General features: G+C 40.2%; 1 protein-coding gene across 1 annotated transcript in view; it reads right to left on the bottom strand.

Moving 5' to 3' along the window:
- TAFA1 (TAFA chemokine like family member 1) overlaps positions 1-27,334 on the bottom strand; it is a 237,915-nt gene that overhangs the window by 111,446 nt on the left and 99,135 nt on the right. The gene's annotated exons all lie outside the window — the stretch shown is intronic.

The following is a 27,334-nucleotide window of genomic DNA, read 5'->3' as shown; positions in this document are numbered from 1 at the left end:
ACATCTCACATCTGTCAAATGTGCATTGCAATCAATACTTTTATGACTGTAGCTGCAAGTTGCTAAAGAAACACAGCAGCTATCTTTTAAACTGATATCAGCTAGATATAATGGGATATCGGAATTAACGTTAGCTCAGTCAAGCATGACAGCTTGGCGTAATGACTAAGTGTCAGCTACTTTGAAAGTTTACATCTCTTTTAATTACCACGATTACCCAACTGACTGGTTTTCTGCTCATATGCCTCCTGGAGGCTACGAACGAGCAACAAACTGCAAGACGTACATACGTCAGCAAAGTTTTCCACAGAATTGTAAGGATCAGATGTTGATCCTTATCAAACTGCTGTTCCCTGCTAAGAAACACATTGCAGAAAACCTTACCACTGCTTGGGCTGGGGAGATATATTCTATTTTTGTTCTCTTACTCAATGTAACGGCTTTTCTAGACAGTGGTAGTTGTGGAAACTTAGTAGATCAAGGAGTTTTCTTATGCAAGGCCTCTTCTGTAACCCACCAAGTTCAGGGTGGTTGAAAGCCTGCTTGTTTTATTTCTAATTAAGGCTTCCCTCTTTTGTCTCCAGGCTAATACAGCTCTTCAAACCAAATCCTGTGGGTTACGTGTTACGCACAAGAAGTATTTTTAACCCTGTGTACCTGGACAGTCTGGAAATACAAACCTAATTTTTAATGAGTTCTGTTTTCAGCTAAAACACCTTTCACTTTGTCACCTCAAAACTACCAAAAGCAGAAATTCTGTGTAAAGGAGTACCACATAAGCACACACCTATACAAAACCTATTCAACTGGTCAATCCTGTACCACACCTGTATAAGACAAACTGGGACCACTGGCACTCACTGAGTGCTGTTTCCAGGGAGGACTACAGGAAACCTCTGACCGGCGAGTGCTGAATTAGACCTTTTCTGAGGGATAGCAGTTTGCAGTAAGATTCAGTCAGGGAGGGACATCTCTTCACCACCTCTCCTGTTCATAAATGTACTTTTGCTTTCCTAGCCTTCACCCCCCACTTTTGTGGATTGCATCCCAAGTGTACTCCCCCTTAATACATTTCTGAAGCAACTATTGCAAGAGCTGTGAGGAGATGTTTTCATAATGAGGGTAATTATCATTGCATTTTAATGTACTGCAATACAGAGCCATGGTTCAGTAGCTTTACTTTAGAGCAAGTGTTAAAATAGAGAGCTTTAGATCTATCATGAAATACGTCTGTAACTAACCTTTGGTGCTGCATGCCAGGTTTTTCTCATACTAAACACTAATGAGGTATGCTCTGGCCAGCCTGCCTGCCACAAGTGGATGAGGCTCTTCTAATGAGTCTATAGCTAAAAAAAAAAGGAAATAACTATCAAGTCACTTTGGCCTCTTTTTATATACAGTGCCATCTAATAACTCTAATTGTGACAGAACATTGCCTCCTAGAGACTAATATCACTACATTAAAAAAAAAATCAAATCAGAGTGCAGCAAAGGACACGGGAGCTCATAGAAAAAATAAGATTAGCCATAGATATGGCCAACTATCAGAACCATAATAGTGTTATAAATCCCACTACTTTCAATATATCTGACATAGTATACACGGATAGAAAGTAGCAGTAAAATACCACATACAAGTTCATTATTTTGCTTGGCATACACCACTTGTATAGTTTTGTGAGAAGGGAAGGAAAGGGCAAGAGGATGTTTAAGGGATGGTGAGGGAGCAGTCACCCATCTTTTTGCAGCGAGAAAAATCCCCATTTTGGGCATAGCAGAAGAAGCCTCTCACCGGAGAGGCGAAGCCACTAATAGCAACCCTCAGGTACTACTGGCAGCTGTTCGAAAGCCTCTGAGCTCAGCCAAGTCCTGAAAATCCTTCTCCAGCCTGTCAAGGCCCAGAAAAGGCAGCTGAGCCTTGTTAGCAAATTGGCCAGGAAGAATAGGTAAACTTCAGTTATCCCCAAAAGCCAATTAAGAGGACTTAGAAGGCGAGTCTGGCTGGTCAGTAGTAGAAAAGAGATTGGCAGCCTTGGCTTGGGAGGTAGGAGCCAAGGTAGCCGGAATAATTACCAAGGTTGTGCGAGTACATGATGCTCTTTGGGTCTCAGTTAAGAGCAGACAGGCAAGCAAGACGTGACACAGCAGGAGGCTTGGGATGGTAATGCTGTTAATCGGAGACTGCAAATAAACCCAAGCCTGAGCAGAGCTCTCCTCTGCATCGCCCGGGCCCTGTATGAAGCGTGTTGCTTCTGCTGTGCTGGCTTGACCCCTCCAGCAATCCTGCTATTAGACAGTGGAAACATTAGACGTGTCACTGTGCCTCCTGCCCAGCTCTGTGCTTTTGCTGAGAAGCGGCTTTTATGCATAAATAAGTAAGTGCGGGGAATCTGGGATTGAAGTCCCCACGAGTGAGATGAAACTTCAAAGCAAAGCCTGTGAAAAACCCAACCTGGAAGCAGTTTAACTACTGGCATCAGAGTTGGCAGGGGCAGCTAATGGAGCAAGGGAGAGAAAAGAGCACAATGCATAAATTGTGAGGCCAGGGGTCAGTCGGAGCGGACTAGGTAAGAAATCTCCTTTATTCCCACTCTCACCTATTGTGATTTCCCCTGCAGAAAGAAAGAGCTTTCCAAGTGAAGAAGCCATCAATGCAAGCTGAATTTTATGTTGGCTACAAAACAACTCTCTTATTAACCCTTCTTCCAGGAATCGCCACCAGGTTCTTCCTGTACAATGCAACATCTCTCCCGAACAAGAAAGTCTCTTCCTTCATGAAAATTGCACTGTTGTTCAGTGGCATTTTCTGAGGCATGAGCCTGGCAGCTTCCATCATTTCCCACAGGAGCCCCAATCTCACCCCAATCACTTTCCTAAAAAAGCCTTCCTATTTCTCCATCTCTCAAGGCAGCGAGAGCAGACTGCAGTGAAGAAAGCATAGGTACAACAATCCTGTAAAGAAAGGGGCTATACAACTCAGAAATGTTAAGTATTATTAATGTATTAGAGGTAACACAGTAGCTGTTCTTGCTATTAAACGCTTTAGTAATACACTAATCTCACCATCCACAGAATTCCTAGCATCTCCCCAGAGAAGATGAGATTACTGCATCAGCCATATGAAGGAAAATGTTGCTTTTCCATTGTGATTCTACCCACATCTTTTAGCACTGCCTTATTAAAATAACTTGCCCCTGACTTTCACAGCATTCTGAAGGTGACAACATTTTTAGACATGACATCCTTCTCCAACAGAGTGCAGTTACAGGAGCCTTCTAATGGCTTTTGCAAAGCAATAACTCTGCAACTTGGAAAAAAACCCCCAAATATGAAAAAGCTGCCTTTATTAAGATCCTCTTTTTCATTAATGTTTTTATTTTAGACCTGGATATCATCCTGTGGATATTGATGGTAGAGAACTGGGTACTATGGCACTGAAAACATTTTCTCCTGTGATTTATTTTACTGTAAATACCCTTCATTTACTTTATTGAAGAATGAAAAAAAAAAAAGAAAGAAAAAAAGAGATAAAAAGAACATTTTGATGTATGCTTTTTTCCAAGCTCAGGTGTAAGGTGTCTCTGGCAAGGGTAATCTGTCAGTAGTTAGAGACAGAATAAACTCCATCAGAAACCTAGATGTTTCTGCTTCAATGTGTTGGGGAATTCTACCAAGAAACACTTGGGAGCCCTATCCAAAAGATGACTTCTGGAGATCAGAAGGAGTTGTTCGTTTGGAAGTCTCACTGCTAGCAAAGCTGCTCTTTGTGCAAGCTGTGCAGGGACGCTCTCCAGCAGACCCACCACCGCTGACAAAGTTCCCCAGTGGCCTCCCTGCACCTTCCTCAAGCATTCCTGCTATGATTTTATTTTGTTAAACTACATCAAAGTTTTGAATCTCCTCACAAGTCATAAAAACATAAACACATTCACAATAAAAGCACTCACCAGCTATCTCGGAAATGGTAGATATCAACCTCAAGGAGTTATTTTTCCTTACATCCATAAAACTTTCTTCTTAAGTAGCTTGGGAATATAATTTACAAAAAAATTCTGATTCAATTCCCTTTAACTTCAGGTTTGTCCTTGACTCTTCCAGCAGGAAGATTTTCTTTTAGTAATTTTACAATTTCAGATCACCAGCACTGCATTCAGAGCTGCTCAAATACAACCCCTCTTTTGGCAAGAATCCTTTGCAGGTGAGTTTAAATGTATCAAGTGTCAGCAAACGAGCTACAAAAGGGCATCCTACCAGCCACCTGATTTCACTTAAGCAAGGACAACAGATTCTCTATTTTTTTCATTTTTCAGTTAAAATGGTATTTCCAGATATCAACTGTATTTAGAACCATTTTTTTAATGAACATTTGTTCAATAAATGCATCTTCCCCCAGTCCCAAGATTGGTATCTGTCTCCCCAACACTGCAGCTCTAATATTTTTTTGGCAAAAATAGTTACAGCTGAACTTATGCTTTTGACAGAAATCTACCAAGAATATCAACACATCAAAGATCTCCATTTGAATTCAGTGAAGCTATCACTTTCTTCTCTGCTTTTAATGAAAGAATTCCTTTAGAAACATATCCTAAGGAAACTTCTGCAGTATTGTGACTAAATTTTCATAGCACTTGTAATTCATTGTCAGCATGGAAGTCTGGGGAGAGCGGTATCCACTCATCTCACATAAAGGCTGTTGGGGACTAACGGACATTGCCAAGAGAAGACAGATATAACGGTGAAGTAGGATTATACTAAAAGGGCCACAATTTCTTCCCACTCATCCCAACCACTAACAGAGCACACCCAGACAGAGTACGGCCCCAGCTAGGGAAACACTCAGCGGTCACAATGTGTATAATGGGTAGAAATCGCCATTTTCTCAGTGCTCTAATTGAAATCAAGGCTGGAGCAGACGGGGTTTGTGAGTCTGAGACCCGTCATCAGCTCCCTGGTACCCCTCCTCTGCACTGAGCAGATTTTGACTCTGGGCCCATATACACTGTGCTTAGAAGGGTGCTTGAAGTAGCTTAATTAGGCAGATGCATTACAAAAGCTGCTCTCATACAAAAGAAATCATTTACTAGCATAAAGTATAGAAACAATTCAATTGTTTTCTGTATTTCCATGTCCAGCACACTCTGTAGGGCTAAGGAGCACCCTTATAGCTTCTTAAGAAAGAATAACAACAATGGAAATTATTAAAAAAGAGCCTGAGACACCAAAAATTCAGCAATTAGAAGAGCCTAATATCATATTCATGCTTTCATGTATCAGATGCTCCCAAACTGTTCTTGCCGAATGCCTGCATTCATTACAATGTGTAAAACTGTGAGTGATAGTCATGGTCTTAAGTTAAATTATCCCACATCAAAAATCAGTCTCTGCTCCTCTACCTCAATCTTGTCACGCTGCTTGGCTCCAAAGTTGGCCACTTCCCTTAATATAATCCTTATCTTTAATGCTTGCCTCCCTTCCCCCTCCCTCCACTTAAAAAGTGCTTTGTACTGCAAAATGTTGTGGCAAAGGATTATAGGAAAAAGGGAAAACCTCACTGCAGTAATCTCTCCTCATATCCAAGAGCCAATTTAGAAACTCAAGGTGTCAAAAATCTCCCAAGTGGCGCTTTCCTCCCATATGTTTTTAAATGTTCCCTCCCCAAAGGTGACCCTTCTGAGATGCCACATCCCTGGCATGAGCACACCACTACCAAACCCAGCCGCTCGGGCTCGACACTTTAATTAGCCGGGAGGGGAGGGAAGAGCGCAGAGCAGCGACGGCAGCAAGCCCTGCGAGCGGGGCTGATTGCACAGTGGGGTACGATGCCAAAGTCTGTGTTCAGGAGTGACCCAGGACCTCTCTCATTTCAACTGATGCAAACAGAAAGCACCAGGATTCCCCTCAGACGCTCTGGGAATGCCAACTGGCAGAAAGAGAGCTCATCTAGGCTAATTACTGAAAGAGTAGGACAAGCAAATGAGTCACAGCAACGGAAATCTCAGCAAACGATGGTTGTCCTTTCATCACATTAAAACCTGGTATTTCCTTTGGGAAAAATCAAAACCATTTCCCTTCCTTTAACATTAATAAAAATTATGTCAGAAACACCAGCACAGACTTACAGAAATGTGACTAAGTTTTAGAAATGTGGCCTTTTTGGAAAGCTATTCAAACACACTAAATAATCTTTAATCAATGGAATGATTTGCATCTGATTTTTTGTGTGAATTGTTTAAAGATGAAAGAGGCTTTTAAAGCAACTTTTAGGTTCATTCCAGGCCTATGATACTTCTTCGAAGTTCAGAGCAGTGGCTACGCATTCAAGTGCTGCATTACTGAGAAATGTACATCAGCTGGAAAATCAAAATGTTATCATATAGACATATGGACATTATCGGGAAATGAAGATCAAGTAAAAATTTTCAACATGTACAATAAATATTAGGGGAGGATATTATTGTAAATGAATATTTACATATTCATTTATGAGAGAGAGTTAAATAGCATTATCACAGTGGAGAAAAAGTCAGTTATTACTATTCCAAGAAAGAGTAGGTGGAATTTCAAGGCAGTGGGTGGGCTGAGGTCCTTCCCATTGAATTCAGTGACAGACTTCAAGAGGAGCAAATTCAGACCAACAATATGATTGCTTTGAAAAGCAGCAGGTTACTTGCCTTGAGAGTTAAAAGATCAGAAGCTCCAAGGGATCACTTTTCTGCGAAATCCTTGAAAGCACAACTGCAAGATTGTGCTTTCCCCTGCACACATAAGGAAACTGCATCACTAAAACCAAGAGACCATTTCTGTGCCAAAATTAAGTCAAGTTGAGATTTACCAATGTGCAAATGTCTGCTCCTGGAGGAAAGATGGGCTGTGCAGTTTTAGAGACCACTTCAAAATTGTGGCCCTTTGTAGAGAATACACAGTTTAAGCACTTTGCTCAGGCACCCAAATGACTCAGGAGCTTTGCCTCGTGGCGGAAAGAAATTGGGACCTCCTGAAGGTGGTTCTGCTAATCAGAGGTCAGGCTCCTAACTCACGGCATTCAAACTGGGAGCCTAAAGTTTTGCATTGATGTTTCTCATCCATAGGGTATTTTACTGGGCTGACAGGGTGTGCTGACCCCTATTAAAAAAACATAGGAGTTTTCATCAAGGGCAGGTAATGCTCAAACAAGTATTTTGATACACTTATAGCTGCAGAAAAAGAATGAGCTAAGAATGTAATAAGCATCATATAATTATGCAGATCAGATCAAGAGACTCTGTTGTCTATCAGATTGACTAATTGTTCCCCTGAATGTGACAAATTTCTACTCAGATGAAAAAAGTAAAGTTTTTCAATAGAACTGCAGTAATCCATTAAACCCATAGCTTGTGAAGGTTTGAAATGTACCTAACACACAATATCAAGGGTATTTCAGGTCTCACTTCATGTCACATCAAGTCATTATTTTTTCTTATTGATGCATTACATTCCTGGGGTTGGGATGGCAGAAGTTGCAGGGAGGTCTCCGAGGTGCAGGTCTGGGTAAAACAGAGCATCAGGTCATGAGATATTTATCAAGTGATAATGTGAACGACCAAAAAAGAGATGAGGTGGGGACAAAGGCTTCTCCGGTTGGGAAGTTATCGAACAGTTGGAGCCTAGGAACAGGTAGCTCAGCGGCAGCTGGCTGTCCCTGACTCCCCCAAAAATTAATCACTGCAGATAAATGCATAAAAAGACAACACCTCAATCTGTTTCCCACTGAAGCTGGTGGGAAAATTCCCATGTCTTGTTCCTATTCACCCTCCAATCTGTGCCGTGAGGCCCAGATGTGCTCACAGCAGTCCTCTTGTTGCGATAGAATAAGTGTGCTGGCACCAGCGGATTTGCCGAGCGGTGCCTGTGGGGAAAATCCACAGAACCCATGTCCCACAGCTGCGGACTCTCCCTTCGCTCCCTCTGGACTGTGCAGAATGAGGGCCCGGTGTTTGAGCCTTTGCAATGTCAAACTTCCAGGTTTGGCCAGTCCCGTGGTGCAAACGGGCAGGAGCACGAGCAGCTCACCTCGAGGAATTTGCTTCTATCCCTCCAGATACAAAGCCTGATTTATAGTATATACACCGAAGATGATGGAGTTGTGACTGCACAAAACAGCTTACCGTCAGCCTTTCCTGGTGTTCAACAAATACATTTGCAGCCCTAAAACTCTGTTAACACTGAAGTAAATTGCTCATCTAAGCTGCGACTGTTTTCAGTAGGCATTTTAAAAACCAAGAATTTCTTACAAACAATACAAGAGCGCTCTGTGATTTCAGAATAAGTACATGAGCAAGCACCAGGAGTAGCCCTTGCAAATATGCCTTGGTTTAGAAACACTCATTCTATAAATATTTTTGTTGATAAAACCATACTGTAGTAATGTTCATAGAAAATTAACACAAGTGGAACACAGAATAGCCAAAAGAAATTAATTTCCAAGTGTGATGGCACGACTATTCCCAAGAGACACTAAGCAATTGAACTAACCCTAGTTATAATAGCGCTCTCCATGTTTTCAACATCAGCATTATGCTTGGAAGAAAAATTCTTCTACCTCCAGCAGAAGAGCAGCCACATAAAGGGCTGATAACGAAGCCCAGCTAGATATCTTTCTACACTGGTAAACGTACGTCTTGCAATTGCGGCATAAATACCGATCCTGTGTGAAACTGTAGCAAATTCCCACTGTAGGACGTATGTTCACATCACAAAGCTGATATAAGTACCTTTACAGTCTAAATAGGACAATGCTACTTATTTTGTGCAAAGGAACATTTATCAACACGCAGCTATGTACTTACGGCTACCAGCAGCTAATATAACTCGTGTGCTGGCACTTCTATGGTATAGACTTCACATCTACTGTGCCAGCTTTTTAAAGAAAGATGGTTGTAAAGACAGCACCTGACAACAGCATGGGCATCCACAGAAAACATCCGTGGGGAAAAGCAGGTGGGATGGTAGAGCTGACAGGGCTATGCTGGAGGTTGTCCCACCTCTTGCCTTGATCTCTCCATAACCTCACCACTTTTCTTCCTCCCAACTCTGCTACATCAAAACCAGTACATTTAGGAGCAAGAAGGTTTTCTGGATGCACAAGCCACATTGGAAAGGGAGCTGCCCAACAGTAGCAACATGCTATTTGGAGGCATAAGTTATGTGGATACTTTTTCTCAAGGAAGAGTATTGTTAAAGGGAGTGAATGTTAGTTTTCGTGCTAATAGGAGTGAAATGGGTTGAATTAAGTAAGTTTTAAAATAGCCACTATATGTGATTATCAGACAAAAATCTGATTTCAGTAGGGACGGTTTTTCCTTGTACATGTAGCACTAATACCCAGCACTTAGTGAAGTCAGGGAGGCTTTGCCATTGACTCAATAGGCCAGGGTTTCCCTCTGTGTATACAGCAGACCATAAACATTTCATAAATGATTGCAATCAAATCCAAATAAATACATTTAATAGACCAATCTTCTCAGGATTGATTCTCAAGAAGCTCTATAAAATGATACGTGCTTGTACATATAAAATAAAGTAAAAAAAGGGGCTTTCTTCCTTCATGATTTAAATTACTGAATTCTCCAGACTGGTTCCTTTGATTTTAATCTAAGAGGCTGAATTTGCAGGTTGCCTAAAGAGAAATGAATATTCGTCAGCTGTCCCGCTAACATTTTTCTAATATATTGCTTCTCCTTTTAGCAAAGCTTCTAAGATTTGTGTATAGTTTTTATCTCCTGTTGTAAAACCAAGTTTGTTTTGAATGACAAATAATTCATTACAGAATTCATTTTTTACCTTTCCATGCCTGAGCCATCTTTTCAATGGTTTCAGGGCATTGTTCTAGCCAAAGTATCAAATCCACTCTTCTATTTATTCCACCATGCAGTTTTGTGTTTTTCTCTGGCAAGCTTCCAGCTGAATTAATTTGACATTCACTGATCAATCAAACTGTCTCATTACTACCTTCTGCCTGCCTTGTCATCACGGTCCACTGTTGACAAGAGTAAGAAATGAACATCCGCAAGGTCACCTTCAGAAAATCTTTTATTTAATTGTAGTAGACCTACTGCTAAGCCCCGAGGTTATCTGCAATTTTCCTGTATGTCTCTCCCTTTCTTTTTACATGTGTAGTGAGTTATTTTACATAGGCTCATGCAGTTCACAGATGGAGTGACTCCAGCAGAGTTATGTAAGCAGTGGCCTTAGTAAGTATGCTGAGTATTCGCATAAGGAGGATTGTTTTATTTCAAAAACCACATGAATGACAGGCCAAGTGGATCATTGAGAGAAAAGTATTCAGAAATGGGTACTGAGGAAAACTGACAAAATGTCAGGATGGTATTATTAATATTCATTACGCAAGTGTTCACAAGCAAATCACTTTCCTCGTTAAATAGTAAATTATTCTAATTAATAACTATTTATGAGTGCCAATTGATATGGTGAAATTTGCCCAAAAGACTAGCATGCCTCACCAGAACAGGTACTCTGCCAGAGGATTTCCAATTTCTGTTTACATTTGTCTGAATTGACACCTCTAGCAATTGTTATGAAATTCTTATGGAATTAAAACCTATGTGTCCTGTGCAGAAGTTAGAACATTTAGAAGGAGATATCTGCTCTTTTGAAATTTTTCTGAGTTGGTTTAAATTTTCTATAGGAAGACACACTTTTTAGGCATTCTACAATATTTTGTCATGGAGAAATTCTGGTTCATATTTTACATGAATGATTAGTGCATTAGTACATATTACTGGAAAGGGAACTGAAGGCCTTTATGTACTCTCCTGAGACAAATATAACACAGTTTTGGTTATCTTTAGATACACATATTAATGGATTCTGGCTTGGGAACATCCTAACATTTATTACCACCTAGGATCACATATGACACTGATCCTTATGCACCATCCAGCTTCCAAGGCAGCACAATTATACCAGAATATGGATCTGGTATTTCAGACTGGTTTTGTCTGAAAAACATACAATATTCCTCAGGCTTATTGCAAGATTTGGGCTGCTGTGGTGGAAAAGCAACTATGATCTGATAGATAGGACTCATTTATTTCAGTACATCGCTTCTCATGTTGGATAGTATATCTTATTTTTCTCCCATTTCTTAGAATTTTTTAATGAAAAACATCTAACAAATAATTCCAGCAGTAATTTCTATGTTGCATATAATGTCTTTTCCATTAATAAAACTTTTCTCTGTGTTAGCTATACATGTTGATTGGAATTCTGCGTGTGTACACATACCAGCAAACATGTCTCAATGTTGCAAATGTGCAGATTATTAATCAATGACACGGTCACGAGCATAACATGGAAACTCATCACTGCCACAAACTTGGTAAGGATACTTTTATAAGAGAGAAGCTGTACAAGGAACAGGGTGGATGTTTCAACAAGTCAAAGTCGTAAGACACCTTGGGACCAATTTACAAGGTACTTAGAAACCAAAGGGTATCATTATCTTTAAGAGGAAAGCTCACTTTGCAATAAAACACAAGCCATCAAACTGGAGATGGGAGAGTTAAAGGAGTTATTAAAAGGATAGGAAGTAGTTTGCCAGCAAGCCTTTTGGTGTACTTCCTGAACACAAAGGGGAATTAAGGTATTGCCACTCCAGTCCCAGAGGAGAAGCTGCTGACTTACAAAGAATTTGTAGAAACATATGGTTAGGTCTACACAAGGTGTATCTGAAACAGAATTAATAATCTGCAGAACTCTGAGACCAGCAGAGACAAAGCTGAAAGAACAGGAAAAATCAGGCCAAAAAAAGGTAATTTTGTTAAGACTTATAACACTGATAAGCACCTTATTAATTAAATCCTGAATAAATGCATTAGGGTCTCTCCTGTTACATGTAGGTGGGAAAAAATATTTTTTTCCTTGACAATCAGGCCAATGCCTGTTGCAACACCTATTTTCTGTTCTCCTGGATCTAAGAAAGGGTTAAAAAAAAGATATTTTTGGGTAAAAAAGATATTTTGTCTTACTTGAAATGAGGAATTTTATATGTTTAGTTTTCCACCTGATCACACAATCAAATGCAACCTCCCCTCCCTGCCCCTATGTTTGCAAATTTATAACGATTTCATAGGAACTGTGCCAAAATAAGCTGCTGAATTCATCATACTGCAGTGAGTCCATAGGATACATCTATCAAAAATGATATTAATATCACAGCCTAAACAAGGGTCACCCATTAAGTCCTTTCCACCACACTCACTCCCACACCACACCATGGACCACCACCGTCTAACTATGGTGTGCCACTGCCAGACAACAGGGGCACTTCTGGGAAACAGAACTAACATAGTGAGGAAGAAAACCAACTCTCTAGACCCCAGTTTTAATAACATTTAATGCCATTTTTAATCACAGTTTACGGTTCATGGAAATTTGGAGGCTTGCAGCTTTTCTGCACACAGATTCCTCTTGGCCAACTGATCAGGTTGATGCCAGAACAGAAAAAGCTTGTGAGGACACCAGTCCCACAGGACATGGAAATAAACTTACGAATCCTTTGCTAAAAATCAAAGAAAAGGGGTCATGGAATACTTAAAATAGGCTTACACATTAAAGAAAAGAAGACTTGAGCATCTTAACAAAGTATTGCATTTTTTTCATGGTACCATTCTGAAAATATGCTGCAGCTTTGAAAAGTAAAGACTCTCATTTAATTTTTAAACTGCTATTAGTTTGGATGGGCTTGGTCATCATATCTCCTGATTTTGAGCAGTGGGATAGGCATTTATCTAGGCACGATAGAGAAAGGAGAGACAGACAGAGGTATTACTTTGAGATATGAGCTGGGACCTTGCTCTGACTCAACGTACAACTCCGTAGAAAAGCACAGAAGACATCCCATTTTCAAATTAGAAGTCATGGTGTTTACGTAGCTCATGAGAAATTACTGATTTGTTCCAAGGAAGCTCTAATCAACGGTGCAAAGTGCTGTTAATAACACCATGGTGCACTTCCGTGCAACATTACAATTTGCAGCCCCCACTTCCACAATTTTATTGTGTATTCTCAGAGCTGCTGCCACTCCGGGTAGGTGTTGCTCTGCAGTCTGCCAAAGACGTTTAAAAGGCCTGTTTGCCCTCGGCAAAGAAAAGTCTCTCCAGCCCTGGCTTATAGGTTACAAGCCTCTGGCTCTCAGCCCTGCACCCTGAGCACTAAGCTCAAACTCATTAATTCAAGCAGAAGTGCAAGAGTACAATCATGTTTCCACTGGGTGCCAAGAGAGATATTTGTTGACATCAAGGGAATGCTTGAATTTTGTTTCCTACAGTTAAAGCTATAATAAACTGAGAATCCTTTATTTTCCTTCTTATTTACAGCACAGAGTTGCAAGACAGATGGTAAGAACCCATATAGTATAAAGAAAAGGGTAGCTTTAATTGGCATTTCTGTTAAAAGGATTACTGTTTGATAAAGGCTTGTATTTTCCCCTGCTAAAGGGAGGAAATTAGATCTCTGATGGAGGTTTAGGATTGTGACTGAAGAAAGTATATATTTCATCCTTGGGATGGATGGTTTATTTACAGCTGGCTGTGTAGCATTAGTTTATCAATTACCTCTCAAAATGTGATTTACCTATCTGGAGAAAAAACATTGTTTTTATTGTCTCTAATGATTAGTTCTTACAGTTCTTGTTATTCCCAGCTGCAATAAAATAGTTCTAGTGACAGAAGTTTCAATGTGTTCTGCAAAAGTTTTACTGCTGTCAGAATAGAGTCAGCACACATCTTCTCTCCATCCTTCATTTTGTGTGATGTTTCTTTTAGATTGCACTTGTATTCATAATAATAAGAGAAGAAATGTTGGGGGTTTTTTTTAACAGATTAATTCATGTATCTTTAAAATGTATATATTGATATTAAAAAGGAAACGAGTAAGAAACTGCCAAGACCACTGAATTTGTCTTTCTGAAATTGAAGACAATCTGTCATCTACAGCCCAGATAGGAAAAATCTATGAAACACCCTTAGACATACAATTGGATGCAAAACAGATCCCAAACTGTTTCCATCACTGAAATCTCTTAAGGATTCAGAAATCTCTCAGCAGCAACTGATCATACACAAATCTCACACATTGCCTGAAATCTTCCCATCATGTGATTCGAGGAGGATCAGATCTGATCCTGATTCACCATATTTCCTTCCATTCGCTCACCAAAGTCCTGAACTCAACATGCTACAGTTTTAACATCATCAGTAAGCAATCACACTTACTGAAGGACACATTTTCTTACCTACCTATGATAAATGAAAAGATATTTTAGGGAATTTCCTCCATTTCCCTTGACTGGTGACAATCCCATCCCCACAAAGGCAAAGGCTGACTCTTACCCTTTCCACTGTGTTGACAGTAGGTTGCATTTTTATTTTACTTGCCTGTGGAGCTACAGGGAAACAGCTGGGATGTGACTATTCTGAATGAGCTCAAGAATATTAGGATTCAACATACTAATGCCACAAGAGTGACCGCTTACCATAAAGGGAAGAGTGAGCAAGATCTTGTTCTTAACAGTGCTTTTAACAAAGTCAAATGGAGCCAAATTTTGCACTGAACAGTTTCTGGATGGAAGGGGTAAAGCTTTTGCCTTTCCCTAGTTGAACTCTTCTATCTTTTTTTGGTTTTGTGGGAAATAACAACATCTTGGCATAGTCAAGTATCAATAAGATTTCTGAAAGCGTGACCATTTCAGTAACTTTTGAAGTGTAGTGCTTTCTATCTGGAAATGATTTCTTACCGTCTTCCCTATTTTCTCCTCCTTTTGCTGCATACCGTTCAAGTGTTGGTAAATTAAGTCCTTGATACGGCAAAGGTTGTAAGCATGTGATTAACATTAAAATGGCCTGTCAGCAGTCTCGAAGTGGATTTCATCATGGGACTACTGAGGTGCTTAATGTTCAGCATGAATTAATTGCTCTGCCAGTTAGAAGGTCTGTTTGCCATGTTGTGCCTATATTACCGCTGTAAGTTAAATTACCACAGTCTATAAAACACCTTGTAGTCCATTTCTTCTGGATGAAAGGAGCTATGCAGAATAAATTGCAGTTTCTGAAACACAAACACCCACCTGAAATGATTATGGAAAAAATATAGGAAAATGGTTGTAGATATATTTCTGTTCCACTTCAGTATCACAAAATTCAATGTATTCTCTTTGTATCAGATAATTCCATCTTGCTAATTTTCAAGTTTCGCAATCACCAGTTACAAGCAAAATGTCAAAATAACAGGAAGGCAAAGCATCAGGGGTATCATTTATCTATCAATAAGCTGTATCTATTCATAACTAAATCTAAAATACAGCTCAGATATTCTATGTCAGAAATCAAGGTAAGAAATCTTTCAAATAAGCATATTCCTACTCCATGAGAAACCCGCTTCAGACTAATTTTAGAACATGTTAGCTGTACATTAGAAGAAAGTGACAGAACAAATATGTGTATGCTAATATGGTCTTCAATACCACATTTCAAGAGGCATGAAAGCACGTCAAACTCTTCCATCTATTTTGGCTAGCCTACAAGGAAACAGCCTTAGCAAGTGGCATAAAATCATTCCATTTTGAGCAGTAGCCTGACCCCTTGTTTTCAGTTGTGTCAGAACTGAGAGCGCAAAGGGACAATGGGAAAAGATGGCACCCTAGAGACAGATAGATCACACATTTTTTTCTATCAATCAAATAGTCTTTGTGCTCAGGTGGACTGAATTCAACAACATGGCTCAAATTAGAATTGCTGTCATAAATTTATTTTCAGTGCTTGATATATCAACTACACTTTCACACAACAATTAAGACTTTTCCACTGATGTGGTGAATGTGACACCTTGTTGTTTGGATCATGCAAAATGCCTTAGAATTAAGCAGAAAAAATTGACTCTGACCTTGCAGACTGGTTACTGATGTGCTCTAAGGTGTTCTGAGGTGGCCACCATATACATCCCATAACGTATTGTAACCTTGCTAAGAAATAAATGCAGGTGGAGTCAAAATATTTTCAGATGCCAAATAGTACAAGACTAGTGTTTGATTGATGCCATGCTATAATTAATTAAACTGTCATCATCAGTTTTACAAGAAAATTCAGAAACAGTTTTACTTGGCAATTTGGGAACAATTATGTTGAAATTATTTGCTCTCTATAATTCAGGACAACAAAAGGAATTGGCTGAAAATGCAGTTTTCTTCAAATGTACTTAAAGGAAGCACCCAGATAATTGCAAAAGCCATCTGTGACACAAAGCTTGCAGCGATACTGACAGGACCCACAGTGCTGAGTGTCCCACCGGACAGCAGCTGAAGTTAACAAGATCATGAAGAGGTCCAAGGGACTCTTTCCTTGGTGTCTGCGGTCCTTCCCTTGGGTGCTCCCCGGGCAGGCACCCAAACAGGTACTCCCACGCCTGGGACGGCAACTCGCGTCTCAAAGCGCAATCCGCAATTAGGAAGTCCAATTGCAAAATGGACACTTAAAATGTGGCTGCGGGTGGGGTGAGAAATGAAGGGTTATGGGCAAGGGGAGGAAGATATTTATGGCTGATATTTGAAAATAGATGGAGAGTTATTGCAGTAGAGATACACACACAGGTTCTTCCAGATGGCTGGGGCTGCAAAGAGGAGGAAATTCAAACACCAGCAGCTATGCGTTTGTATGGGAATTGAGATGAAGTTTCTGGTAAAATAAAGGGATGAGTCTGTGACAGAGGTATGTAAACCTTAATCTGCTGGACATTTTCATAGACAACTACTTGATATTCAGTCTTTTGGACTGTAATGTCTAACCCATTTCCCTGAGCATTAAACTGAATAGAGATAAAATGAGATTACATTTGTGCAGTGACGTGCCTGATGATGGGTAAGTGGAAATTTGTCATTAATTTCTCCTTTTGATTATGTATAATGAAGAATATATGTATGTAATATGTAGATAGATAGATAGATACATAAAAATCTTTGCACCTGGTCCGTGGGAGCACTGCAAACTTGTAAATATCATTTAGTGATATTTAACAAACCAGCCAGGGTTTGACAAAAATAAACAGCACCAGTGTGAAAGAAAGCAAGCATTTTTGTTAAACAACATCTTATGAAATCAGTTATATTTAACTTCCTTAAAACAGCTAAAATTCCAGTACCTTGGCACACAAACTGTGGTGTTTTGCTTGGCACACTATATAGGTTATGTCTCGTGCAAGGAAGAAAATTTTGGTTCTTCATTTAAGAATTATAAATGGTTTAGCACGAATTGATTTTTTTTAATATATAATTATATGTATAACATACACGCAAATATGTATTTGTGATTACATAAATATATTTAAAAGTTTCAAAATACACACCTTTCAAATATGCACATATATATGCACATATATGGGTAAACTTGACTTTCAAGCCTGTTCCCTAGCTACCGCAGAAAAGGAATCCTGCTACATTTTCAAAGCTGGGCTTCTCATCACAGGCTTTTTTCCCCTTGGAGTCTTGTAAAAAGTCAGAAAAGCAATTTCAAAACACTGGGACTAGGTTTTCAGTCTTTAGCTGGGAAAAATCAGCATAGCTCTGTATTCACTACAATATAAAAAGTCACAAACAGTTCGGTCAATGTATTTAAAGCCTTAAAAAACTAGCTTTACCACACACCAATTCACGCAACCTGAAATTTGGGGATCTCTAAAGTTGAAGACTGTATGGTTACTGACCATAGTGACCATGGCTTTGGTATCACCGGTGGTGGTGTTACTGCCTTAGCGCTGCTGACTTAGCTAGTGACAAAAAACTTATAAAACACACATGCTGTAATATTAATTCTGAACATCCTGATAATACTAACTGAATCATGCAAGTATATTACAAATGCTGAATCACAGTAAGCCTCCTCAGCAAACTTCCCAGGAGTATGAAGTAAAGCAGAGACAAAAGCCATAACCATCTTAATCAAGACTAAGTCAGACAGTAGGTGAAGTGCTCAAACTCAGAAGCCAGCCCTTGTTGGCATGCATCTCGTAAGTGTCCTGCTGCGATTCAAATGGCAATAACCAGCCACATGAAGTAATCGCTTCTCTATTTCATATACTATTTCCACTATCACTCTAGGGATTTAGGAAATTAGATTCGATTCCTTGGTTAGAAAACTCCATTCCATGCAGAAACTGGGCTGGAAGGCAGGCTAAACTTCCCTTAAACTGTTTTTTTCTCTAGAAGTGCTACATTATTGTCATTATGCTAATGAAGTCCACTTAGGTTGTGTGAATGGTCTCCTATTTTTTTCATAAAACACATATAACAAAGAAGTACGTTTCAGCAGTGATTGACTGACAGCTGTCAAGCAACACACAGGGCAATTCAACTACCAGGAATTGCTGCTGTTTATCTGGGCACCATAAAAACCTATTGCAAAAGCTGATGTTTGTGAAAGGGTCTTCTGAAGTAAAAGCCTAGCAAACAATTATTTTTGTCATTTCACTTGCTTTCCCCTAGTTTCTACATACAAGTTAAAGTTAGCAAGGCAGCTCTGTTCTCTTCTGAAATTTATGTAAAGAAAATCTAATACCAGTGTAGAGTATTGGCTGATTTCCTTGAGCCAAACCCTCTTGCTAAGCAATCATTACCAGAGTTTTACACACAAACACTAACTATACTACGCAACATTTTTGTGACTCTTTCTTGAAGTATTTAAGAAGTTTGGGCACAGCTCTATAAATATCTGGCAAGAATCAGCATTTCACTAGCAAATCACTTCACACTACTGAATAATTTGCCATAAATAAAGCATCAGATTTTTCCTTTCTGTGAATTATCCACAAGGAGATTATCATTCAAGCAGGTATATTTGCTGTGCACAGTTATTTACCATATGATTTCTGTAAATAATTAGCGTTCTTCAGTTTAATTGTAAGTGATCAGCTACAAGTTTACAATATCAGAAGTTGGAGTGGGGTATGGTTAGTATATGCTCAGCAGGGGCTAGATAATCTTCATGTCACGGTTATGTGAATTCTTGTTCTTTTTTGCAAATTGAATATTTTTCTCTTCCCAGAATCCTAACATAGTCCAACACACTCTTCCATTTCCAGAAGTGCTCCCTCTCTTTCTGGGGACTAGAAATGGTTACAGCATTTGGTCACAGTCCTCATCTGTGATCTTGGGCAAGCCCATCAGGAAATCACTTGCGTATTTAGCTTCCTAAATACATTTAAAGATTTGAGCCTTAGGGCAAGTCTGTATTATCGATAATACCCAACACATTGATCCCCAAGCAGAGGCCAACCAGCAGAATTAACTCTGCTCTCAGTGCCTGCTGACATGGCCATGCTGCTCCTGGGACTGAGCCAGCTCACCACGCTGGACCGGGGAACACAAAAAGCTCCCCTGCTCCCTGCCTGTCCCCAAAAGGCAGAGAGGGGACGGGATTTCCTCCTGCGCAAGGCAGGTATCAGGCTGGAGCGTAGCAGTGGGGTGCTCAGACTCCAGTCAAATGGAAATCAAAGCATCACAAATTCCACTACTTCCTATTATTTATTAAATCATTCTATTAAGTTGTTATAGTTTGTTATAAATTTAATTGACTATAAAATAAATAAAAGATGCACATGTATAAATCTGTAAACCAAAGCAATATTTCATTACAAAAGATATCGTTTATGTAACACCCCCCCTCAGTTAACACTTTAAAGCATTCATCTAAATTTAATCTTTTCTTAAATTGAGCAGGATCTCAACTAACCAAAACAAATATAACACTACCATGGTCAGTGCAGGAATGCTGATTTACTCCAGTTCAGCTTCTTCCTAATGATTTGGAGCTGTCGAACATGACACTCCCACACTCCCCACTTGTCAAAAGCTCTGATCCAGAAAACATTTCGAGGACAGAAAGCAGAGAGAGGACTCCCAGCCATGCTGGGGATCTGCCAAAACAAGTAGTAGTGTTGTGCAGCTGGGAAGACTAGGCTTAAAAGATTTAGCATTTGTTAGTTGCATTTCAGACTTTCTAAGAAATGAATAGTGTAAAGTTATTTTAAGCAAATGTATTCTAATGATGCCACATAAAGTTGGTACCACAGTCTCAGACATAAAATTTTAAATGGACTAGAAGAAAAACATGGCATGACTTATTTTTTCACCCTCAAAATAACAAGATCAGTTGTCACTTCAGCTTTTTACAAGACCTGCCTTTTCTGCTGTATCATAAGAGAGCGGCTAACAAAAATAAACATGCTAAAAGACCTTTTTTGCATTTCCTACTTAACAAAAGCTTCCACTGCAATTTAGCCATAGGAAGTCATCCAAACTCCCTCCGTTCTCTGTTCTTGAGAAAGATGCCAAGGTCATTAGGTGCCAAAAGATACATTTACAAAATGCCTACAGAGGTTGTGCTCCTAGGGAATTGGATGCCTGACTTAATTACTGGGCTTGAAAATTGCTATCTCTATCTTAAGATGCTTTTATAACCTTGAAAATTTGGCCTTAAACTACTCCTGAAAATGAGATTTAGAGACATAATATACTGTTGGCATTTTATCTGGGATCTCAATACCAAAGAATGGACACCTATTATTGAATAATTAAGGAAAAAACATGAATTATTCAGGAGAGCTGTGTTTCCCTTCCCAAAGGAAGCTGCTATATCCCAAATCTGAGCCTGCAGACAAACAAGCTTGTGTCCTGCTGAGTTACAGCCACCCCAAGCTGTACGAGAACAATTGCTGCAACTGCTCCGCCTCCCTCTTGGCATCCATCTAAATGTTTGCAGAGGCTGCTGCTCCTAGGATGGCAGCTCAGGGACTTGTAAGCAAGAGGCAGGGCTTCTGTCCAGTTAAGCCCCGTCTCGAATTGCCCTCTGGATGGACCTTTCTCTCCTCACTTTGCAGAGAGCCTAGAGGGAGTTACAATCTTCTACCTGGGGTTAAGTCTGCCCTGTAACAACCCAGGCTCTGTTGGACAGCCTACCACCAACCCCTGCAAGAGATAGGATCTGACACTCATGCCAGCTGCAGCCCTTCTGCCTTGATGTGTGTTTAGTTTCTAAAAAATCAATTCAGCTAATCAGCAGATAAGCCTGGGCATGGACATTAGCCTCCCCGAGGTGACAGGAGCCGCACAAATTCCTGTATGATGGGCACTGGAGGAGAGTCCAAAGTCATGCCCCGCTGCTGCTGCTGCTGCTCACATCGTCCTCACCTGAGCCACACCGGGTCTTGTTTTAACAGCGATAGAAAGCACTTTCCCCATTCCCCTCCTCTGGCAAAGGCACACAAGAAGGTCCTAGAGCAGGCCTCAAAATAGAAGCTTTTTCCGCTCCTCACCTACAGGCTTGATAACTTGTGCTGATATCTAATTAAATAATTAAGGTTAGTTGAGGTCGGGGCCTGGAATGTGAGCAATTAAACTGTTTGCTCCCCTGATAAAACCAACCACGTGCACGAGGCGGGCTGCCAAGTTTGGTATTTGTGAAATTTGACTCAGGAAAGGAGCTGCCACGCGCCCACCCCTCACGGGTGTGATGCTGAGAGCTGGCTGCGGCTGCCGGGCTGCACCGCGGGTTCAGGGTTGGCACGGAAGAGGAAGAAAGAAGTCCTGCTAACTTCTGTTTTAAGGATGACTTTTCCTGTCCTTATTGTGAACTTGAATATCTGGTATTTTAATTTTAAAGCCCAGCTCTTGAAATCGAGTGATTAGATACAGTATCTCGCCCTTTGACAAGAGAGCCTTTGTGGGTTCAAAGATGAGCTTGAAAATGAAAGCTGATTAAAGCCTGAAGGGTCAAAGCCAAGGATGGAAATAAAAGTTACCTGACACAGACTTCTTTTTAAAGATCACACACATTTAAACCTATTGCATGATTTTTGACTTACATAATTTAGCAGTGCAGAAGCAGAACATGTAGTTCATGGAGGGAGAAAGGTGACCTGGGCTGGGCGAAGCAGGGGGAGCAGGGACTCTGCGCGAGGGACTCTGTGGTGGAAGTGCCTGCTGCGGCAAGCTGCCCTCCCTGGCCCCCCAGATATTAATCACTACCTGGCCTGTTATAAATATATAAACAGACAGATCAGTTCTGCTGTAAATAGCTACCAGCTGTGAGGATTGTACTCATCAGTTTAAAAATTAATAGTATTTTATTGTGAGCATTGTTTTTGCAAAACCTCTTCATACTCTTCAGGAAAAAGAAGATGAGCTGGTGAACATCCTAAATGCTGCTATAAACAGAAGATGAGCATGCAGCTCACGGATATCATATGGTCACAGCTTGACAAAGACCTCGGCACTTGGATCTGGATGGATCATGTTTCTTACCGCTTGGATTTTCTGTCATTCCTAGGAATCTCTGTATTTTACATTTGTTGTTAATTAATCCAAAATTGTTGTTAAGTGATCCAGAAAGCTATTAGAAATCAAAAAGGAAAATATCTCAGAAAGTCTGTCCGTCCCCACCTCTCAAAGCACTGGAAAATTGCTAAGGGTAATCCTGTAAGTGGCTAGAAAGGTTGTACTCACAGGATTTCATTCCTATTATTGCATTTTAGACTTTCTAAGATATAATAGATTAGAGGTCATTTAAATAATTATAGTTGACATGAAATTAAAATGACCTTGACAGTACATACCCAGACACACAATTTTAAATAATTTTTTTTCAAATAAAAAAACAGAGTTATCAGCTCTAAAAGATTTATGTGACCCACTAACCTCTGCACTGTCATACATTTTAACCAATTAGCTATGCTCTTTATTGATCAGAAAAAAATAACCCCCCAAACAAACAAACAGACAGAAAAACACCCACAGGATTTTTCTAAATAAAGCAACTATTTAGAAAATGGTTTTGACAAATCTACAACAAGAACATGCAGGGCTTCAGTGAAACTGGAGCGCAGATGCCCACCATAGGAGCCTACCTCTTGGGCAAAACCAAGACTTGGAAAAACAGTTTGAGAAACAGAGTTGCTACCTCTTGTTTTAAGAGCCTGCTCCAGCTCCAACCTGGAACCGCTCTGCTACGACAGAAGTTCAGTCTTACTCCAGATCAACAGTCTGCTTTAGGGGGAACGGAGACAGAAAGAGCCTACCGAAGACACGGGGCTCTTCTTCATACCCTGTGAGGGCAGTTTTAGGGGGAGAAGAAAGGAAAATGTGTTTCTTTCTTACTTCATTTGACAAACAATGAAAGGAATCTGGTCATCAGGAAGCATTTTTTGAAGTAAAATCTGCTTTTGCATGGATTTCAGCTCTTGCATCCCTGAAGACCATATCTAAGGTTAACACGCTTTCTTCTGCAATGCAACATTTCCCCAGGCCCATTTTCTTCCTAATTTGACTCCCATTCCCCAGCTATTGATAAACTAGGTAAAACATGGAGACATAACAAGGTCATGGACAGGTCTCTACATAAATACTGCTGGTGAACTGCCTCCATTGCTCGCTCAGGGAGTTCACAATGGATATGCAGTAAGCTGTGACTGTAAAAACCTGCTGATCATCCTTCCACTAGGTAGTTTGATTATAACAACTTTTAAGTCAAGACAAAGAAGTCTGTGTAGAAAAGCCATTAAAGTCATATGTACAGTTCCCTTTTGTATTCAAGCCCACCCAAGTTTTTACCCCTTGAGCACTGCATGATCTGTATGCCCAGAGATAAATGTAGGGGAGAGTTAGAATGCTTTTTACCCTACAGTGCCTCTTGGGTCTAACACAGCAAGAACCAATGTCCCTAATTCCTTCTTTACTCATCCTCTATACACAAGAAGAGAGGCCTTGATGCAGTAAAACACTTGAGAGGCTGTTTGATTTACTTAGGTACATGCTTGTAATCCCAAGGGAATAGCTGAGCAGAGCTAGATTTAAGAATATATTTAAGTATGAGACCAGAATCAGTAGGAATGCAGCCGTAGCAAAACATAGTGAAAACATGGTTAAACCTGTAAGGCAGATACATGTTAGCAAGATAGTAAACCATGATGGTCAAGCTGTCACCTATACAGATGGTTTTCCTCAGCCAGAAATTTGCTTTATTCTGACACATAAAAAATTAAAACACCTTGCTAAAGAATCCTCTGGTTTACAAGACAAGGTATTCTGGAGAAGAATATAAATGTGTTGGCTGCTTCATTGGCAGTCTATGCTTCAGATTTATTTTTTTAAGATACCATGTCTGGAGCCATATTTCCCTAGTGATAAAAATCCTGTTAGTAATCCTGATGAAATCCTAAAGGGCTAAAAAGCGATGAAGAGGATTTCTAAAGGTAAGTTATAAATCCTTTTAAAGAATATCTTGGTTTAAAATAATTCAGGGGAAAAAAAGAAAAGAAAAACCCAAAACTAAACCCCCTAGCCTTAGTAATGAGCTAGTTCTACTTAAAAATCCTTTGGCAAGATCAAGGACACTTAGGAGGGCTGCCACTTCCTAAGGCAAGGAGATGACACCGAGCAGCAGCTTTTGCTGGTCACTAGGCCAGTGAGACACCGGGCACCTGAGGCCAGGATAAGAGAGGGAGTGATCATTTGTTCAGTGCTGTCTGTAATCTCATCTTCCAGAAAATATATTGAGTTCTCCCCATTAGGTCAATAAGAAGATAAGTCAAGATCATGAGAAAAAGTGATGCGTGCAGCTGCAGTAAATGGGGTCTTCAGAGAAAACACTGATGTTGAAATGGAAGCAAATAGCAGAGTGCGGTGCATTTGGCCGATTTCTCCTGTAACACGAGCAAGGCTCTCTTAAAGCAATTTTTCTTGTACCATGGATGACTTCCACTTACTGCCCTACACAATGTTCAAGACCTGATTTTCAGGCTTTTTTTTTCACACAGCTATTTGTGCCACATAAACATCTGATCTATAATTTTAATGATTGTTTTGGAACGCTTGTAAGTTTTATCCATAATTTGGAGGTGAATGAATGCAGATCTTCACACCCAATGGTAGTGTGCATGTAGTGAAACTTAGACTTGCAGAATACAAGAGTTTCTGCTGAAAAACAGAAGATATGTATGCTAAAAAAACCCCGAAATAACTTCAGGAAGCCTTAAACACTGCAAACACTTAGTTCATTCTACAAACTAAATGGACGAACAGCATATCTAATATTATTCCTCTGCTAGATTTATAATAGACCTGAATTTGGTGTGGAAACTGCTCATTGAATGAAATGAGGGTGTGTGGGGGAATTAATTGAGGTCTTTGCACCTTGTGTCACCAAAGGCAGAACAAGAGCCATGATTAATAATTTATTACATTCAATTATTAATTTATCAAAGAGGCTACATTCTTTAGTCACCTGGGTTTTAACAGGGATGAAATCAATTGGATTCCACAGGAATCGATAAACCTGCTACATTTAAATAAATAATTATAACACCTTCTGGAGATTTTTAAGCCCGTTTATAGCCTTCTAGAGCAGAAGTGCAACACTCATTAAATTCTGCAGGCTGCAAAGAAATGATTACCACTCTTTATCAGTGGCGACGGTACTGCTTTTTACACGGTGAGTAATTAGAAAAGTGCTGAAACACGCACTTGACAAGAGCCTGGGAGAGGCGGGGAAGTCTCTCAGGGACAGGCTTAGAAAAACGATCCTGATAAATTGGAGAAACGAAGTGAAATCGAGAAAATGAAATTCACTGAAGACAAGTGCAAAGTACTACGGTGTGGAAGGCAGATCAGATGTGCCAACGCGAACCGGGACACAGCTGGCTCTGGAGGTACGGTGCAATGCAAACCGAAAACGGGGGAAGGCTGTGGCAGGTTCTGTGGACATCTGGGCGAGGGCAGGACCTGCGCAGATGTCACGGACCAGCCTGTGCAGAGCAGCGGCAGCTGAAGGATGCTCACCTGGGCAGCCTGCGCAGCAGGGCGGCCCCTGCCCTCCTCCTCCTGCTGCCTTCTGCTCTCGTTTAAATGCAGAAGTTTTCCTTGTGTGCTGATAGCCCGAGCCCCCAGTTGGATTTAGCCTGAAATACTTTATTCAGCAGATTTGAGTTTAACCTCCCAGCGAGGAGGTTTTGGGATAGCTCCGACCTCTGTGTGTGACTAACTTAATCCCTGAAAAACATTTGCCTAACCCTAAATCTAATCCTAACCTGAAACGCTCACTGTACAAGCCGTGGAGCCCTTTCAAGGTGGAAAGCCACAGGCAAGACGTTACAGGCAGCGGTACAAAACTACCAGTTGCATGGGAAAGCAGCAGGTAAGAGGAGATTTCCGAGTGACCTTGCTATGGGATTCAGCCCGAGAGAAATTAAATCAACTGTGCAAGGGGCTACTGCAGGACTTCTGTGGGCCACCTGGCCAGTATCTAAACAGCATGGTCTCTCTCTCCTCTGTGGCGTCACAGACAGAGAAAGATACGTAAAGAAGGGATTTTCATCTAAAAGTAAATTTCCATTTATCCTCTTTATAACTGCAGCAATTCCTTATCAGGACATTCCTCATACAGCAATATATGGCACAATGTTTTTTTAGAAGTGGTTCTCAGTCACACCCTTGCTAATTCAAAATGAGAATGTAATGGTATGGTAAATTAATACTGTTTCTCGGCTGTGTCACATAAAACTTGTTCCATATTCATGTAATAGCTTATTACTGATATGATAAAATAATATGGACACTGAAAAGCCATTTGTTTCAGAAGTGCCTCGAACATTAAACCTTACAATAACTGTACTGACTACTAAAACATACAGCAACACTTATAAAAATCTTGTATGGGGCATTGCAATCAGTTGCTGAATAGACTGCATGTTAAACAGAAATAATGTCTGGCAGAATAAAAGTGCTTTGTGATGGAATGGAAAGGCTTCCTAACTGCTCATGAATAACACCTATCACAGAAAACTAATTAATCAAGTAAGTCACCTACTTAAAAAGTGATTCAGAACTCATGTATCTTAGAACACATCTTAAGCAGGTAAAATCATTTATGTGTGTCAACCTCTTCCACCTCATCTGGGGTGGAAGTCCTACCAGAAGTCCTATCCAGGAGGAAACAATGACTTCAGAGGGCTGTGAAGAACAGCTCATGAGGCATCTCTCTCACTTCATTTGGCTTTGGATTAAGCTAGGCTTTGGATCTTGATCATGTATGATCCAGACACAGCCTTTCTCTTAACCTTCAGTTGACTATTATCTACACATGAACTTAAGGAGTTGCTAATACATGAGGATAACTTCAGAGTCCTTGATATGAACACACATCAGAGAGGAAAAATTAGCAAAATTAGAAGAAATTTAATTCTGGAAATCAAAACCTTGTTCATACAGAATTGACAATGGTCTCCATGTTTCTGAAAG

This window comes from Aquila chrysaetos, chromosome 20, assembly GCF_900496995.4.
Source record: "Aquila chrysaetos chrysaetos chromosome 20, bAquChr1.4, whole genome shotgun sequence".
NCBI classification, from domain to species: domain Eukaryota; kingdom Metazoa; phylum Chordata; class Aves; order Accipitriformes; family Accipitridae; genus Aquila; species Aquila chrysaetos.
The sequence above is the reverse complement of the archived record's forward strand: the minus strand, read 5'-3'. Positions and strand labels throughout refer to the sequence as shown.